General features: G+C 42.8%; 1 long non-coding RNA gene across 1 annotated transcript in view; it reads left to right on the top strand.

Annotated features, from left to right (window-relative positions):
- The window catches only part of LOC115587089 (uncharacterized), a 65,240-nt gene extending 52,456 nt beyond the window's left edge, over positions 1-12,784 (top strand). The window contains exon 3 of the long non-coding RNA XR_003984961.1: positions 12,693-12,784. This is a non-coding gene — a long non-coding RNA (uncharacterized LOC115587089). The remainder of the gene's footprint in view (positions 1-12,692) is intronic.
- The last annotated feature ends 268 nt before the right edge of the window (positions 12,785-13,052 follow it).

Below are 13,052 nucleotides of genomic sequence, written 5' to 3'. Positions count from 1 at the left end.
ACCCCCTTGGTGCAGTTCGTTTGGGAAGGTGTGAACACATCAGTCGCACTCGGGTGCAGACCAAAACAACCGGACCGAGACCTTGTTGAAGAGGTGGTCTCGGTCCGGTTCCAAACAAACTCTGGTACGGTTCGTTTGTGGTGAGAACATGATCCAACCTCGATCCGACCCAACTGCAGGAAGCATCAGTGCTTAACCCCAGATTTCCACTGGATACGTGTCCGCTGCGTTACGACCCGATCAGGTGTTTGCTCCGCCGTCCGGTAACCCCCGGTTGCGTTTTGAGTCGGACACGGCGCAGTATAGTAGACAACTGGCGTCTCAAGGCAGAGGAGTTGCCGCGATAATCAAATGATCACTCGCGACCGCAGTTATAGGTCTGTGTCATAAAAACAACAACACGAAGTGTTCCCGACCGAAGGATCAGCAGAAGAGCTTGTGTTTGTCTCTTTTTTGAGATTTGGGTGCTGGTGTCAACACGAAGTGTTTTATTTTGAAAAGTAACCGGATGTCATGTTGTTGTTGTTTCAGTGCTTGACTTCCTGTCTGCTTGGTGCTAAATTCAGCTGAATTGCTGCCTCGTTTTCGAAATTTAGACCAATTAGAGAGCAGTTTCCTCACGCATCACACATTTTGGTCCACTTGTAAATGCTGCTGTGTGAACACAAACCAAACTCGAGGTAATATGCAACATTGTAACAAGTTGGTCCCTGATTCGGACCAGAGCAAACGAGCTATAGGTGTGAAAACGCCCTGACACACACCTGATGTTTCAGGGAGAATCCTACTGGAAATGCACAGCCTTCACACTGTAGTACGATGTTATCTGCTGGATGATAAAGTCGCGTTAGAGAAACGTCAGACAAAAAAACAAAAAAACGAAATTAAACCTCAGTGAAAGGTAAAAAAAAGTCAGTTTAACCATTATAACCATTTAGAGGGACGGGAACAGAGCCAAAGTCAAACAGATTTGACTCATTTCATGCTCGACTGCTGAGCCCGAGCTTCCACTTTCAAAATAAATGAGAGAAATACATATTTGAAAGAAAAAAAAAAAACATGATGTAAGGTCTCTTAAATCTGTCAGGCAGTACTGTAAATCCATTAGCTCTCCCACGAGGGAGACATCCACTGACAGTCTCCTCTTCCTCCTCGCCCTGATAGATGCCACAATTACACATTTAGCGACAAGTCAGATCACATTTGATCAAGCTGCTCTTTGCTGTCAATTTTTTAAGGCCCCGTCAGTCAGTTGAATAATGTTGAGGGAGTCGATGTTGTGATAGGACGCGCCGCTCACTTTCGCACTGTTGCAGCGTCTGCATGAATCATTTTTCCAGGGTGAAGAAGTATGACTTTTGTGGGTTTTTTTTTATACCATTGTTTTACTATTGTGTTGAAGAAGACGTGTTTGGAAAGGGATCATGGTTCATTGTGGAGTCGCATGGAGTCTACGGAGCCTTAGCTTAACGTTCATAATCAATATTACACTTGCTGTGCCATTTAGCTGCTTTGATTTATGATTTTATTCCTCTTTTTTTTTTTACCCAGGTCTGCACGGTATAGGATGCAAAAGGGCGCGATTCAACATAAACATTAGCCGCGAGAGCCAATCAGACTAATGTTCAACATGTTCCCCCCCTCCTTCCCCTCCATCCTCTGTTCCCAAACTCCCTGAAATAAAGATCCGTCTCAATCGCCCGCTGAAACACACACACAGGGACACGGCAAATGTCAGCAGTGAGTGTATTAATTACATTCCCACAATCAATAGAACACATTAAGTGAAGTCCAATACAGTATTTTTGACCCTTGCATAACCTCACAAAGATAATCCGCTTTCAAGGGGGCCAAACATCCAAAAAAAAACCCCACTCCAGCAGCGCCTTCCCCCTCGTTCTCTCTCTGTATTCTCTGCGAGGCTCCGAGTTCACTGCAGCTAAACAGTTTGACCCGTCCAGCAGGGGTCACTGTGGTCTTTAGAGAAGTCCGGCAAATCACATTCTCTAAGCTGCTGCACTTCCTCTGCTCCCGTATGACACACACACACATACACAAACACACACACACACACACACACCCACACCCTCAGTGTGGCATTACGAGACGCCCCATATGAAATTACTCATAATCCAAAAAGCTAATCTGTTTTGCACTTATTGCATATATAGCTTGATATGTAATAGTCCATGAATGAATAAGAGGCACATTTGCAGCCCCAGATATTTTCCTGTGATGGTCGGGAGGGAAGGGGGGGGGGGGGGGGGGCTTTAGGGTCGTCATAGATGGTGTTGCTGGAGTAATCTCGCTGGTGGTAATGAGTTAGTTGGAATGTGTTGAAGAGAGTAGATGCTTTCTCATGTTTTTTTTATTTTTTTATTATTATTATTTATTTTCTGGAACCAGATAGAATTGGGCTGAAAAGGACTCGACAGTCATTTCTATTTAGAAATAGTTACACCGCGCCTCACAAAGGACAAAATGCATCATTATGCATGGAATGAATGGTGGTGGTATTTTTTTCAGAGCCTAATTTTCACTCATCGTGTTTTGCCTTCAAAGCGTGTCCACGGCTCTCCTATCATCTGGAGAAAATTTGATTCAAGGTGATTTTACTTGAAGCTCGCGCGAAGGAAAAACCATTTGCGGCGAGGAGCAGGACACCTGGAATAAAACCCCATTGTGACGGCGAGATTCAAGGAGATTGTTCTCATAATAGTGTTAGATGAGTGGCAGCGTGCTATCTTTTCAAAGCTGGGACTGTTACATTATTTGATGCTTATTGATTTGAATGTGCGCGTACGCGCGTGCGTGACCGTTGGGCCAAACGCACACCTGCCTCTATGAGACGCGTGGAAAGTACCGAGTGCTTTGGTTGAGCGGCAGATTATTTCCGAGCATGTGCGATGGAGTGTTTGGTTTGGTTTTTTATGGCCAATCTGCTGCCATATGTGTCCCGCAGAACAAGGAGTTCCACAGAGAGAGGAGAGAGAAGAGAGAGCCGCAGAGTGGGAAGTGTGTCCGTGTCCTCAAATAGCTGTAGCCTCCACTGATAGCACTTATTAAAACACACAAGAACAAAAGCCTGGTGGGGGTAGCCACTTGTGTGTGTGTGTGTGTGCATGTAGATTTGTTGTGTCTGTTCATGCCTGTTTGTGTATGCGTTCAAAGACGTGCATGCATTTAATGATGGAAATATCTGCACCAGGCCTCCAGACTGACTTTTTCACTGCCGTCCTACACATTTAAAGCTGCTGTAAGTGAGTTTCCTTTTTTTATATTATATTGAAATAAGTGTAAAATAGCTCTATATTCTAACAGTAATAGTTTATAGTGATACAATAATATTTTTAATAGTAATGGTTCTAATGAGGAGGGACGCGTTATTATGGATTCCACTTTTGGTCATACAGGACCGGCCCTACTCCGCCTCTGATTGGTTGTTTTTTTTGGTTGCGTACTCCATCTCTGATTGGTTGGCTTTGTTCTCTAACTGTTTACACGAAGCCTCTTCTTTTTGCTTTTTGTGGTTTATAAGATTTAGTTTTTGCAGGTAAACACACCGATCTCTTTGGCCTCTCTCCTGGTCTGCTGCTCTTGTCTGGGTCACTCATTCAGTGTCTCTGGGCTCGTAAGTTAGGCGGATGCTGCACTGAACAGGCCCGGAGACACTGCCGCTGTGACATCCTGTCGTGGTGACGTAGCGCTTCATGTTCCTCTGGAGGGATAATCCCAGTTCTGCAGTGTTCTCAGTGTGTATAGCTGTTGCTAAATTCAGGGTTCGTACAGGTGCTTGAAATCCTTGAAAGTGCTTGAATTTCAATGTTGTGTTTTCAAGGTCTGAAAAGTGCTTGGATTTTAGGTTAAGTGCTTGACATTATAAATCTGTGTCTTTCACAAAATTGGGATCAGACAGGATAATTAATTTCTGAAGTTTTTGCTATGATGAAACATAATTTTAGATGTTTACAGCATAATACAATGTACATAATTGTGATAAAAAGTGAAGAAAAAAATCATGAGTATATATATTCCTGTAGATACGTATTTTACCCCAGCAATAAGGTGCTGGAAAATCTTGAAAATGACCCTGAAAAGTGCTTGAAAAGTGCTTGAATTTGACCTTGAAAAATGTGTACGAACCCTGTAAATTACATCTTGTCGAATTTTACCACAAACTAACCTATGACAAAAACTGCGGTGAATCCACCATCGAGAGTGAATTCACTGCTTCCTTTTGGATTCTAGGGCATCATATTTTTCACAGGTTTAGATTGGAGTAGCCAGTCAGTGATGGCAACTTTAGTAACGGCATAAGCAGACTAGCGCTGATAGATTCAGAGCTTGGAGCAGTTTGTTATTCACTGAGTGGTAATTTTACATATTCATATAAAAATCCCTTTCTTCCTAGAAGAAGCTCTCTTTTTGTTCCAAACACAGTTTCTATCATCCCCAGGACAACAAAACTGTTCATCTCAAACCCTGTTCTACACATGGGCCTGCTGCCCATGTATAAGCAACTAATAAGCAGCTAATAAAAAGTAAATTGTCTCCGTACGCACAAATGCTGGAACAAGGTCATCCTGCCCTGTCCCCAAACATCTCCAACAACAGACATTTGGCATTAACGGCCGGTCTTTTACTGGAACAGATTAGAGGCAAATGGACTTTGACTTTTGTTTTTTTTCACGGTGGGTGTTTTTGTCAAGCTGTCTGTGCCTTGGTGATCTGGGCAGTTTTTACAGAGCTGTAGATTGGGAAAACATCAGCCAACACCTCTTCGCTGATGACCTATTGTATAGGAACCTTGCCTGAGAGCCCTTTAGAGCCCTGTCAGCCTGTGCTATCAGGTAGCCCTGTCAATGAGAAAGAAGTACAGCACACAGCGATAGATCCAGCGAGAAACAGACTGCGCGGGCAGTAAGAGGGACAGGGAAAGAAGGATGGAGGAAGAGATAGAGAACATCAAACCCCACGAAAATCAATGTGGCCTGTTCTTGTCATGTTTCTCGGGCATGGGAATGATAAGTTAATTGGCTAACGATCCTCAAAACCTGAGCTTTTGCCTAATCCCCCGGTGCACTGCTGATCCCGGGTGAATTAGGCTGTGAGATTTTCAACTTGGCGGTATAAGACCGACGACTCACTCGGTAACACGAAGCTACAACACATGGGTTCAAGCTTTGACATGAGAACAGACCAGACTACATTTTGCTCATCCCCCAGAAAACCTTGCAGTACGTAAGGGAAACGTTTTGGGCCATCAACTGGACCATACCAGACTTTTTATTTTGGACCTTATATTTAACAGGCAAAACTTCAATTATGTGGTTATTAGAGAGGCATTGTATTTCAACTTTGAGTATCACTTAGAATACAATCAGGAAATCACTCTGGTGAAAACTAGTCTGATGTAGAAGAGAGTGTGTAAATTCATATTTGAATCACTAAGTAGCTCTAATTGCAATCAGATTCCAGTAATACTCTTCCAGATCCAGGTGAGCGTTCGACACACGGGAGGCCTGTATTCAATTGACCGTATTCCTGGAAATTATAACCCACTTGTCTTGATTGGTTGATCGCTTACTTTTCACTGAGGGTTACATGTTAAAGATGCCACCGTCACACCTCCTAGCATCAGGCTCTGCGGCGACGCTGACTGCTGCACTCAAGAAAAAAAAAACCTCGGTCAAGGCTTAGTTACCTCAACCTTAAAAACCGTAGCCAATCATGAAATTGAACTGCAGAGGGATCCCTTCTCTGTGGCTCTTTCTTGAGGTTTCCTCCATTTTTGTACTCTGCTGCAAGGGTTTTTTTTCTTCCCTGGGAGGTTTCCTCACTCAGACTGAGGACCTCAGGACAGATGTAAAGCTCAGCGTAGCAACGTGAACGTGATTTTGGGCGATATAACTAAAATGTACTTGACTTGAATGTTTTTTAACTTGATGCAGGTTCCCTCCAACTCAGCGCCACACGCTGCAAGATTGTTCCGATGGCTGTCAATCAACTAATAAACCAGACTTATCTCATTACGATACATGAAAGCTTTTCTTAAAGCACAAATCAAGTTTCATTGATCTTTAAAGAGCAACTAAACCCCTCAGTTTTGGATGACGTGCTCTAAGCTGGAAATTCAAAAAATGCCTTGATGATGGGCGGGGCTCCAGGAGTACTCTCCGATTCCCCCCTCCCCCCTCCCCCCTAACCGTCACCACACTACACTACCTACTCAATAATCACTATGCCTCTCTATTCGCAATTCTCTCAATCCAACCTACTCGCCACAGATTCCAGATCAGCAGGTGCTAGTTTTTATAGGAGGGGGCGGAGCTAACCGTGGTGGACCGTGACGAAAGCTGCCTCCAAAACGTCATCTGCCTCCATCTCAGCCAATAGGAAAATTCGATTGTAATAACCGGGTTTCAACCCATAGAGGGCAGTCACACTTACATTTTTACTACAAAATACGCCAAATTGAAATACTTCGACTAAAATGTCAAGAGTTGGACCAGAATCACTCAGCAACACTACTTCATACCCAAATACATTGGTTTTCAGCAGAAAAAAGTGGTTTGGGGGTTTAGTTGCTCTTTAAATAAAGTCTGCTCAGATGCCCAGCCCGCACTGACGTATAAAACAACGAACATGCTTGGACTCTCAGTTTTGCTGCACAAAATATGCAGTTGCTTTAACATTTATGTAATGTGGGCCATTCGTGAAGCTGCATCATATTGGTGCAAATTGCACCCTTTCCCCATCATCCTCCATTTATATCAGGACCGTTAAGCAGGGGAGCTCCACCGACACCTTCTATAAGCCTCGGGAACGGATCAGATTCTCTGAAGAGGTTGTATGTAGTGCAAGAGTGCAGAATATTTTCCCAGCTTACAGCCTGAGAGATACTATTGGTTCCAAAGTTATATTTACTATGGGATTTCAACCATCATGCCATGCAATCCTAAGGAAACATACCCTTCATTCACATTTAATTTGAAAGCTGTGTAGATTTCATGGGGCTTGGTATCAGGGGAAGCAGGGTGAGGAAGTGAGGAAGAGGAAGAAAAAGGGGGGAATAAACAGAATTGCTGCTCGGAGCTGCTGCTTTTATGCAAGTAAAGCTCTCCTTTCAAAGGTGGGTGAGGGGTCAGGAAATGCGGTGGAGGGGGTGGGAGAGTTCTTCGATAGAAGCTTCCTCGACCTTGCACGGGTTATAAAACCAAATGCCCCACAGCCCACGGCACAGAAACACCATAACCATCACCACCCTTTCATCCCTCTGGAGACCTTCTTTCTTACTGACCCGTTCACACGTGCATCCTTAGTCTTTTTTCTTTGGAGATTTTGTTGATTTTGTGTATTTATTTTCCAGATGGAGGGTTTTTTTTAATCACATATGGTAACAAGAAGAGTTCCAGAAGAACAATTAAGTTGATTTAAGAAGTTAAAAAAATCCCGTATCACCAAGCTAATGCTTTACTTGGTTTAGCCTTTGGTAGAAAACCAGCAGGTCATCAATCAGAGCAAAGACAAGGGGCTGTCTTCTTCCAGTGTTAGTAGGTTAATTACCCAAATATGGCAGCCAACTGTTAGAAATAGTACTCTAGAGCTCTTTAAGTATAAACCGGTCGTGTTTCAGTACTACTGTTGGTGACTGATCAAAATGTGTTAGCACTTGTGTTTACAGCAATGATACGACGTTTTTCGATGGCTAAATGTATGAATATTCATACTTTATTCATTCGACAAAGACAGTCGTAGAAGAGACTCATTTTGTGAGCTACACTGTTAATGTTGCCGTGACAAAACACGGATACCACGTGGTATTAACAGTGTTATACCATTGGCTAACAAATCTTGTTAGAAGCTGGAACCGTCAGAATTCGTACGCAGATATAAACAAAAGAAATCATTTTGGATCGGACAAACACAGTAAAATTATCGATTCGCAATCACAATAACGTTCTTGTGGAAAATAGATACTTTCATTCTGCATCTTTCTACAAGCTAAACAATGATTTGTCTACATGAAAATGGAGTCAATTCCTCTTTGCCCTTATAAGTAAGACATCAGTGTTCTTGCAGTTTTTCACCATAGAAACATCAGACTAACTACTTAAAGCAGTCAGTAGCTGCTAAGATTGTCCTTTACCCTTTAATCTTACATCTGTGGTGAATGATTCATCAGACCTTCTCATAAATGTGTATGTAATAACTTTGGAACAAGTTTCCTGCAGTAGGCAAAAGCGACTGGAAATGAAAGGCCAGAACTGGAACTGGATAAAATGTAAAAATACATAACAAACAGTGAGTTTGTGAAAGCTTTAAGGTTTTAATAGGTCAGAATAACCATATTGTAGTTATTACCCATTTACCCAACAGTAACACACCAAAAATAATTTCATATTAATAACTGATTGTCATTATCGATGACCAACAGGAGTGCATTCATCGTATACAGTGAGTTCTAGTGTAAGTGACTGCAAACTTACCTGAAACTATTTGAATTCTTCTGATTCGGGCATTTTCGTGCGTATGTCATGCACGCATTTGCACCTGATCCAGCTATGCAGTGCATGTGCACAAAGAATGCATGAACAGAAGTGATTTATTCACAGCGGTAGAGAAAGAAGTGAGACAAGGGGGGGGGGGGGGATTGACAATGTGCGTGAACTTAATACGGTATCTTTTTCTTTTAGTGCTTCCCATTTAAAGAGGTGAGCATGGAATGAGGGAGATTAGCTGCTAGGCTTGTTCTTCATATCAACCATAACCAGGATCCTGTTGACGTGGAGACGCACTCCCACACGGCATTAGCCAATCACAACACTTCAGGGCACATCTAAAGCATGAATTTTTATCAGGCCTCTAACACAAGTCCTTTGAATTGAATAGCGTTTGTCATATCACCTCACTCCATTCGATTCATCCTCACGGGGTCACGCTGTGTTCTTCAAATAACGTGTAATGGAATGTCAAACAAACTGCATTCAAAATCAAATTGACCCTCAGAGCCGATGCGACTTCGGATCTCCATCGAATGTCCCGAACTGCCGGTCCGAACTCGCCGAGCCGCTCCGACTGCTTAAGCAGCCCCAGAGCTCAGACTTATTTATTCGTCTGCTTATTTTTAGTAGGAAATAAAGCACAGATGAGGGATGCGGCGTACAATTCTCTCCAGCACCGCTAGCAGCATAATAGCTCAAAATGATGGATTCATCCGGGCAAAGCTGTGTATCTCGGTACTATGTGTGCTAACTGACTAGAGCGAGCATGTGAGCTGCACAGCATGTGTGTTTGTGATCGTGAGCGAGTGTCAGTGCGTGCACCAACACCTGCAAAAAGGAAAATGCTATCATTGTCCCCCTCCTCCTCAGGAGGCAGGTATCACATTCTTTTTGTGCTTGCAAGCAAATGGGAGCCTAAAGACCTGCTTTCAGTGCTCCAGCCTAAATTAGGCATATTTAAAGTTAAACATGGAATTCAGCACTTTACAAAATCCCCCTATTATAAACAAACATTACATGAAGGATCAGTAACACACTGTAATGTAGCAATATGCACAACAGATGTAAGTGTTTATTCATGTTTTTTAGCAGATGTAACTTAAATTAAGGTCCTTTTAATAAGCATCAGTAATAGGAAATAAGGGCCTTCTAAGTCCTTATAAGATGCTTATTACCATTATTATATGACGATATATGTGTTTAGCGATAGTATGACAAACACGTTTATTGTTAGATTACAAGACATTTATAAGCACTAAAACAGAACATAACTGTTTGTAATAGAGTGCCACAGGAATGAGTCCTAATACCAGAAAATAAGTTTGCATTTTTGCACTTCTGGTTCCCTTGTCTTCAAGTCGATTGGTTCCTAGAATGGGTTCATGTTTAAATGTCTGGTGAAAGATTGTATTGTTTATTATTGTAGGACCTAGATACATTTGAATCACAGAGCGTTAGATTCTGTAAAATGGTGCATGCTGACAAGCGGCTAAATGTTGGGGGCGTTAAACGTTCACTTTCTTACTGAGTCCTTACAGGCTTTAGTTTGAAAAGTTAGTCGGAAAATATTCTAACTCTGACCTTCCGAGTAGTTTGATACTAGTATACTGCAGTGTATAGTCATGCGGCCGCGGTGTAGTTTATTGACAGCCTTAGCATTCTTGACATTAGAGTTATTTCTGGTGATTTAATAACGCTAAATTGTCACTAAAAGGGCCTTAATATGAAGTGTAATCACAACATAGCGCATTATCACATCGGCCTCCGCCCGTACAGGGGGAGTTACAGCTGCTGATTACTACATTGTGTCTAAATGCTGCATAGGCGTATGCAAAGTGTAAGATATAGCTCGGAGCAACTGACAGCTCTTTATTAACCTCCCTGACATCTGTTCAGCAGCAGTCGCTCAGGATGTTCGTCGCGTAGGTGTGGATCCAACATGACAATCACGTCATCCTGCCAGCCATGTGACGCCCTTATTGACAGATCATGGGAAGTGAAAACACAACAGATCTGGTAACAGTGCATTGTTTGACAGAGCTGTGTGTGTGTGTGTGTGTGTGTGTGTGTGCATCAGGTTGGTAGTCACATTCTTTCTTCATACATAGCGCACGGAATAAATCATTTGGGATCGTTCCCGTGATTGATCGCACATCGCCGTTCCCGTTGTGATGCTACATAACACATCAGCTGTATGAGCGCGCCTCTCCTCAACGTAAGCTAAATGGACAAGAGGAAAGGTTGCAGCGCATTTTAATCATGGACTTTATCCGCTCGCGCAGTATACATTTACCCAGGGGGACCTGTGTCGCTTACCGCCTCCCATCATAATATAATAATAACCACAGTCTGCCTCAGATAAAGCACTGCATCTGTGAAACAGCAGGGTTACTGAGCGCACAACACAGACCACCATTACAAACGGACCGCTGCACAGTGGGGCCTATCTTGTACACCTGGGTGACCAGATAAGACCGCGAATAAGGGGGTGGGGGTCAACCCATCAACCAGTGGAAATACTGGGCAGGGTTCAGTGAATCAGGGTGGCAGTGGGGGAGTGATACAGAGCAGGCGATAGGTCTGCAGTGTGGAGATGGAGGGTAAATTAAGAAGGAACATAAAGCGTGAGTAGTGTTTTGATGTGTCCATGATCGTGATTTTTTTTTTTTTTGTTCTGTCTATAATTGTTTCTGGCTGTTAACTCCTGTGTCTTTCAAGGGTCAATAAGCTCACGCAGGCAGCGAGGGGGAAAAAAAAAAAAGAGGTGGAACGCACGGTAAATCCTCTCCCCTCTTCATCCTCTTACAAACTCCAGGTTTGCACTCGCGCTCGAAGCTTTATTCCGCGGCTCTCGCCAGTGTTTGTGGAAAGCAACTGTTTCAATTCAGCGTTGGTGGAGAAATGCTTACAGTGTCAGTGACTCTTCACACTGGAGAGCTGATATGTTCAAGGTCGCACGGAAACACAGCGGAATACTGAGGGAAGTCACGCTGCGATGGCGAAGTTACAATTAAGAAATTGTTTCAGTGTGATTTTTAGTGGCTTTTAGTGACCTCGGGGAAATTTCAGCGCCATCGTCCTTTCAGAGAATTTAAGATTTAAAAGTGTTATTATAACATTGAACCATCTCCCCCTTCAACAGCATTCACGCATCAATGCCACTGTTGTTCCAATCATCTGCCCACTCAAGTGGTAACAAGTTTTGTCGCACTGCGTATCTGCGAATCTGTGAAAGGTGCTTTTATAAATACACTGTACTTACTGGTTTATTCACTTGGCTAAAATGTTTGTGCAGCACATGGATAGAGATAGATGTACACGGAGATCGCAGCCAATTTTATGAAACACGGATACAAAACAAACAAAACAATCATTTTGGACCCCGACAACATTTCTTTGAATGACTCGAGTCGCAATCATGAATTGTCAATTCAATCAAGGACAAGAGAGACAAGAGAGTTTTCATCGTGCACCTTTCTAAAAGCTCTGTGAATGTGTCATAAAATAAATACATTTTAGTTTGACCTTTTACATGCAGCTCCTTTTCAACACATTTACAACAATAATTGATCCGCTGCAGAACTCAGGGAACTTTCTCTTTAAAAACAGACTTTGTGATGTCGGTTTTGTGCGCACACTAGTAGTCGATTTCAAATCAGATACAAATGCCATTTTCTTTGTACAGATTAACATTTTGGCAGCATTATAGATTACTTTTAAAAAAAATATATATAATGTAATTATCAGTGAATAGTAGGCAGTAAAAACAAAGGAGGAAGGATAAGGAATTAAAAAAGAATAATCTAGTACTCCCCACATTCACACATTCGAATCTAGTTGAACAAATATTGCCGTTGTATTTATTCAGTTGAGGTTACACCCCTGATTGTGATGTGAGTACATCCTGTTTGACTCCATTAACATATTCACTCACGTATTGTACTCACACTCCTGTTTTATTACATTTCTCCCGAGCTTAATTTCTTTGTTGCTACCTAGTTCATCATTACACTCTTCCCTCCTCTCGTGCCCCTCGAATTACAGTTCTTTTCCATCAATTACACCCTGCCTCCAGAATGTTGGCATATTGCTTTTACGAGCTCGTTAGGTGGACAATGTTGCACTTAGTGTCAGCTCATTATGGGGAAAATTTAGAACTGTAAACACATTGTTTGTGTGTCTAATCAGAGTCGATGGCGAGCGCGGGATGATGAGCAGATTTTCTGGATAAATGAGCAGACAGGAGGGTTGGTCAGTAATGAATCCTTTTATGGTCATGCGGGAGGAGGAGGAGGAGGAGGAGGAGGAGGAGGTGAGCGCCAAACAGTGGGGTAAGAAAACAAACCAGACACACACACACCACAAGACAGATGTGGGCTTAAAGGAGACGTATTGTGCTCATTTTCAGGTTCATAATTTTATTTTGGGTTACTGCGTCAGTTGTCTCAGGGCTGCAGCGCTGTGTTGCCCCTCTGTGTGAGATGCTCTGTTTTCGCGCCTGTCTCTTTAAGGCCCCCGCCTCCCGAATGTCTGGTTTCATCTGATTGG

Source organism: Sparus aurata, chromosome 8, assembly GCF_900880675.1.
Source record: "Sparus aurata chromosome 8, fSpaAur1.1, whole genome shotgun sequence".
Classification (NCBI taxonomy): Eukaryota; Metazoa; Chordata; class Actinopteri; order Spariformes; family Sparidae; genus Sparus; species Sparus aurata.
Note: the sequence above shows the minus strand (reverse complement) of the source record. Positions and strands in the feature narration are given on the sequence as shown.